This window comes from Saccoglossus kowalevskii, chromosome 3 (genome assembly GCF_978046115.1).
Source record: "Saccoglossus kowalevskii chromosome 3, keSacKowa6.1, whole genome shotgun sequence".
Taxonomy (NCBI): domain Eukaryota; kingdom Metazoa; phylum Hemichordata; class Enteropneusta; family Harrimaniidae; genus Saccoglossus; species Saccoglossus kowalevskii.
Window position 1 is genome coordinate 22,930,993 of NC_140643.1, and position 6,553 is coordinate 22,937,545.

The window sequence follows — 6,553 nt, forward strand, 5'->3', positions numbered from 1 at the left end:
TTTTCAAAATAAATAAATAAATAATAAAATACAATCGATCAGGTATGTTGACCATACTGAACACCAATAAGTCATTCCAGTGATCTGTGCTACAAAACAGGCAGCTTACCTTGAAGTTTCCTCGCCAACTCTTGGGTCGACAATCGACAAATGATGAGAAACGGTCTATCTTCCCTAAACTCCCTAAACTTGATAAATCACGAGTGTCAGGACACAAGGTCTCGTCTGTTACTTCTGAAAATAAATGACCATGGTCAGAAACGGCTTAAAGCCAGCTTGTACATCAAGGTAATGAACAAGGTCAGTGGAGTTATTGACTTACCAGCTAACTTGTGGTCAGAAATAGAAAAAAAAAACTTAACGAAGTTGTATGTATAGAAACGGAAATGTTTACTCGCACTGAATGTGCGATGGTAGAGCGTGTGGGTAAGTGGTTTAATAGGCTACCTAGCCATACCTACCTAACGTCTTACAAAATCCGAACACTAGTCTAGGTGAAACGCAATGAATAGTATGTCCCAGTCACCGAGTCAGCTAACACCCTTCTTGAAAATATCGATGTATTCGACAACACACTGGGGTTTGTTTCTACAGCCCACTTATCGTAAAGCACTGTAAACGCTAACGTGAATGAACTTCACCGCTCGACCAATTCGTCGCTCCAAATGAGGCAATGAAGTACATTGTTGTAGATGGCTATTTAGAGCAATACAATGACAAAAGTCAAGTACACACGCTCGATTTTACACCCACAGAGGGAAGGGTCAACAGCAACAACACGAACAAAACTACGCGTCTTAATCACCCTGAATACCGAAGTGACTTCTTGACTGCCCGGGGTCTCAAGCAATCACTGGCTACAAGGCTCTATTGATCACTGTCGTCCCATAGGAGTACCGATAGAATGGGCAGGGCGCAGACACGTACACCCCTAAAACGCCGCACAATACAGTACCAAATTACGCTACAACCAGTTGCACACGTTGGATATTAAAAAAAATGGGGGCATCTTCTATCGACTAAATCATTGAGTGCGGTTTCCACGGTAACGAAAAGGGGTGTTCTCTTGCTAAAAAAGTATTTTACAAGGCGGGTTTTAGCAGGCACAATGCTGGGGTTTCAAAGGTCACGCCAGCCAGTAATGTAACGCATTTTAACTCCAGGACAAAAGTAACACGTGCGACACTCAAAACACTGGGGCTAATAAAATACTGGGAAACGATTAAATGAAGGGACCAATATTACACTATTGTACTAACCACGGCTTAAAATTCCGATTACAAGATGGATTATTATTCTAAACTTGGTGATTTCGGGCCCAGCAAACCAAATGACGGTGTCAGATTGTAGCAGGGGCGTTGCGTCACGGGTACGACTCACCTTTTGTGGATTTGCATACAAAGAACCAATCATAAAAAAAAAATATGACAACTATCTTGGCGTTTGTGTGGTCCCGAAACAAGTATAGGTTTCCCACTCCACTCGACTATGTCTCCGAATTTTTTGTTACTGACTACTTGACTCACGTCACCGGAGCCACGGTATTGGTGGAATAAACCATTTCCTTCATCACTGGTGAACGGCGTTTGAAAGTACTTCGTGATGCGGTCGATCGAAGTAGGGAGCGGCTTTAAAAATTGTGTATATATACCAGTGCGTTCAACTCACCGTGTCGCTGTTAAATAAAGTCCGCAGTCAACCCGGAAGGGAAAAGACGAGGAAGAGAAATTACACGGAATCGAGATTTGCGAAATATCTTCATACGTCCGAAATGTCCCATTAAAATGTAGACACCGCACGAGTTTAAACTAGTTGGATTTGAATAATTGAAATAGACCACCTACATATGGTTGTTGCAGCTAACGTGGAGGTTTCCCCACGAGGAACAAAAATAAAACATCGTCTAAGTTTTGTTACTATTAGCCTCGTTTGTAAAACGAAGGAAACTCAGCCTTAATCAACCAATGCAACGCGAAGAGTGACACACGAATGCATGTAACGAAAACAATATCGCGTTATAGATAGATTTGAGTTCTTATTTCATATTTTACCCTCCCCCGCATTTTAGAGTATAATAAGGATGCAGGTTGCAGCCTATCAGCATGATGTCAGTAATTCACCGATCAATGATATTTTATATGTTTACTTTGAACGCAACCTTTGACCAGTCATACATCATTTTAACATTAAGCGTATGGTTGAAATTCGTCGTTCTCCAGTTACCATAATTGGGAGTGGACTAGATTATGATTTTGGAGAAAGCCTTAGATTAACACCAGGGATGCGGAAGAGTGAACATAATGACAATGGTATATTGCTGTCTTGATGTGGTATTATGGGATTGAATCGATGAACGTTATCATACCAACTGACAATAAATGCATATTTACTTTGTATGCGTTTATATCGATTTCGATTACTTAATGTGTATTACTGTACATATGATATATGTATATATGAGTTGATATCTACTCTAAGTTGTCGTACTTGAATGACTATTAGTAAGTATACCCTATAAGTGTTACGATCTGTCTGTTTTACGGACAAATTAATACGACTTTGACATGTTGATTCGTTAATAATATTAACGACAGTATATGATGAGCATGGATGATGATGATGATGATGATGATGATGATGATGATGATGATGATGATGATGATGATGGGAACCTACATTAGGACACGGTGACATCATTTTTTTGAAACAGCAAATAGTAAGTACGTCAAAATAAGTTTATTTAGTGGGCAGTAAGAGTTGTTTATTGAAAGGAATCCCTAACTGTCATTTCGGCAACGGTGCGTGAAATGTAAACGAACCAAATGAACACAAACAACCCAGAAACGGACACCTATCAAACCAGTGAATGAAATAGACAGCGAAATGGAACAGTGAACTGAACACTAAAACTGACCGTAATCTTGTACAGATGCACATACAGGCTATGGACAGAACGAGATCCAGTGAAAACAAATAGGATAGATCGGAAGACATTTTTGATGGTAAGAACCGGAACAACTGTAATAATAGAATAGTTACAAGTTCTCCTTAATTTCACCCGAACAAAGAGACTTTGATTGGAACTCGAAATGTACCTTGAAACAACAACATCCGATGGAAACCATAAACATGTTTAAATCTAAACCTTTAAGAAAGCGGTCCACAAGACGAATTAATGCCCAGTGGCGCGTATGATAGGTCAACCACTGAATACACGCTATTACAACAGAATTCGTAATCTTTTTAGAGGAGTGCGTTAAAAAATCCGATGAAAATAACCTTTTAAACAGTGGACAAAATAATTACTTAGACAACAAAAACATCTCAATAATAAACATACATACGCAGTGTGTCACTTTTAATTGTCAATCAGCCCGCCACCAAGCTTGTTAAAAACCGAATCTACTCCCATTTAATTAAGCAATGACGAAAACAAAACGGGAGCTTAAAACAAATCCCCAAAAATAGCGCTGACAAGAAACAGATTGAAAAAAAGTGAGGTCAGTCAACAAGTATATCGCATCGAACCGTCCCACTCCCCTCCGTGGAGGACATATGATCCGTGACCCAAGTTTGACGTCCAGTAACTTTACACAAGCGCACCTGGCTTGTTAGCTTTACGGGTTGGCATCCTTCCTTCGAATTCGAAACCCATATCACTGCTTCCAGTACTTTCCCACCACTTAACTAGGATTTTAAAAACAACTTTACAGTTAAGGGATTTCCTCCTTCATCGAAATTCCACCAAGTCAAAGCATCGCAATAACAGTTAGTATATTTACTGTTTTTAATATGACGACATCGTACTTTAAGCAAGAAATACTAACGGACGGAACTTGCTAATAGTTCTCTAATGGATATTAAACTTAAGTGCCATGATTTAACATCGGCACTGTACACGAATGTCTATAGCGCGCGTGGATCTGAAGTATCGTTTTGCATACCAAATAAAAAGGTAACTTAATTTTATTATTTTTTTAAAAATAAAAATAGCTCCACAGGACCTGTGATGCTAAATATACAATACGAAGCAAATGCCTGCTATCTGCTTACATTATATCATTCAAAACATTGAGGTTACACAGAACACGCAGAATTATCCAAGTAACCCAGCCCACGAAATCGACATTTCGGAAACTTCAATGCGTTGAGGTGGATAAACAAATATAACGGAGAAACAGGCCGAATGGGAGAAGCTCAAACCCTAGAAAACTACCGTTCAATTATTATTATAGTGCCGCACGCTACAGCCCCCCGAGATCATATCGCTTTCGACCAATTACTTTTACTATTAATACAAGTACGATCAGGTTAACCTGACGCAAACACTTTAAAAGAAGCCCAATTCAGCCAATGGCGTGTGTGGCGGCTGTTCTGAAAACCAAAAACTAAATTGGCGTTATGACCCCAATCTGTTCACACAATTCAATAATTAGCGCCTTAAATCAGGGCAAATGAAAGCACTTTTCTTACGTTTTCACCGTAATTTCTACCAACGTTGCCATTAGACTAAATGATGACTAAGATCTTCTGTAGTGAATGGTGCCGAGCATGAACGAAACTCACCTTGCCTGGCAGCTCTCTCTCTCTAACCAAGTATAAGCTTTCTTGACTTCGAAATTCTAATATAACCTATATCATATTCCTGTATATCCCCATCCTTCGGTCACTTGCGTATATGTTCTTCTATGTCGCAGCCCTAAAGTTTGTATCCAACCCACGCGTGTGTTACTGGCGGAAGCGAGCTTGTACGAGAGCCAAAAAAAAAGTTGCCGTCTAATAAATGTGAATGGCAAAAAAGATCGTACAGTCTGTTGCAAGTAACCCAATACTTTTAATTATACGTTGTTTTTTGTGTGTTAAACTCGAAGTAAGATATAGTTACTGGCCTGGCCACTTAATACACAAAGTAACGTATAGCCGACTATCAGCGACCGGCATAAGAGGCATCGGCGGCAAACTACTCGACAGTCCGACGGTGTAGAAAAATCGCCACACCCACTGCAAGGGGGGGGGGGTCGTACACTTATATAAACCATTTTTTTTCATGTAAATTCAAAGCTAATGCTACATCAAATGTGATTTTTTTTCGCTGTGACGTGATCAGGCTGATTGATTGAGGTCGATCATCAAGTGGATTGATGTGCATCCACCAATCTACTAATTGGGAGACCAGGAGAAAAGAAAAACACGCACCAATGCGTAAATAACAAGAAGAGTATTTTCAGCTCATGGAATAGTCGCTAAATCAGTCGTTAACGTCTTTAATGGTGGTAATGCTATGCCTATAGTATTACAGACCTTTGGTTTAATCAGCTTTCTGGTGCAGTGTCACTGTTTTCACAACTAATCGCTTGAAACTTACTCAGAAATTCAAACTTTTAGCCGCGGTCAAAGGTCAATGGGGAAAAAACTCTCATCATTGTGTTGATTCGATGACTATTTTTGTTTGTGACATTGTTGTACCAACATTTGTGCGTGGTTGGGTGGGTACTCCTCCAACTGTTGTTTGGGGTAAAAATGGGTAAAACAGATTATAGTTTATCATCAACAAATTACATGTACATTGCATGACGCAAGCATTGGTCAACTTATAGCGCCCTCTCCGACACATCCGAACGCGCGTAACGCAAGTAATATTTTTTGTTTCGGTAAACAAATCGTGTAATGTGACTAATGCATATTTTTTTGTCAATAAGAAGTCAATTCCTAGTGTATACTTTAAGATAATCCAACTCAGCTGAAAATAAAATTAAGTATACTTTCCGCCTCATACGTGATCGATCATTCAGTACTACGGAAATGCACTCATAAGCCTGACGTCACTAAGCATTACGTAATGTGATTAATTATTCATGATGTCATTCTATTCAGACAAACTACTGCAAAAATAAGACTGTAACAGAGGGGCGACGTTTGAAATGTTGTCTTGGAGACTAGATTTGAGGCGAATTCGTTTTCCTGACGAAGATGTGACCAAAGCGGGTACAAAATGAAATATCGTTCTCGTTTGTGCACCAGTGGCGGATCCAGAGGCATGACGATTCATATCATCTGGATTACGCATAGCTTCTCTGCAATTTTCGCTCTGTATATCTTAAGCGAAGCTTGGCCCCCCAATACATTTTGATGGATCCGCCACTGTTGTGCACGTTCCCCGACTTTTACGCGCACCCTACGCCGTAAATCATTACTACATTTCCATTAGATGCGTTCATTACTCAATGACTCAGATTCACGTAGTTTTGAAAAGAAATATTATAATTCTGTTTATGCAAAATAAAATAGCCAGCATTTTTAAAACTTTCATCACGTGTGAATTATTCTGGGCCAATTTAATTTTCCGTTGGAGTTTACGAATACTAATTTTTTGATATAATTTTAAAGTGTCGAAATTGTTGTTCGATTGACGAAGAATATTGTGCGGTGACACACGGTGAACACATTTTATATTATGACTGACCATTAGTGTATTAGTCTTTTTTAATGTAGGGTTAAACATTACAAATGTATTACAAATGTATTACAACTGTATTACAAATATATTACAAAT

The 6,553-nt window shown here is 39.2% G+C and overlaps 1 protein-coding gene across 2 annotated transcripts in view; it reads right to left on the reverse strand.

The window, feature by feature from the left end:
* Positions 1-4,779, reverse strand: part of Wnt5 (wingless-type MMTV integration site family, member 5) — a 52,123-nt gene extending 47,344 nt beyond the window's left edge. Inside the window, exons 1-2 of one of the 2 annotated variants that reach the window (XM_085496485.1) lie at positions 4,567-4,779; positions 110-234 (exon numbers count right to left, since the gene is read on the reverse strand). The gene's annotated coding sequence lies outside the window, so the exon portion shown is untranslated. Of the gene's footprint in view, positions 1-109; positions 235-461; positions 996-4,566 lie in introns of those variants that run through there. The other variant, XM_085496486.1, reaches the window with a different exon arrangement.
* Positions 4,780-6,553: the final 1,774 nt, after the last annotated feature.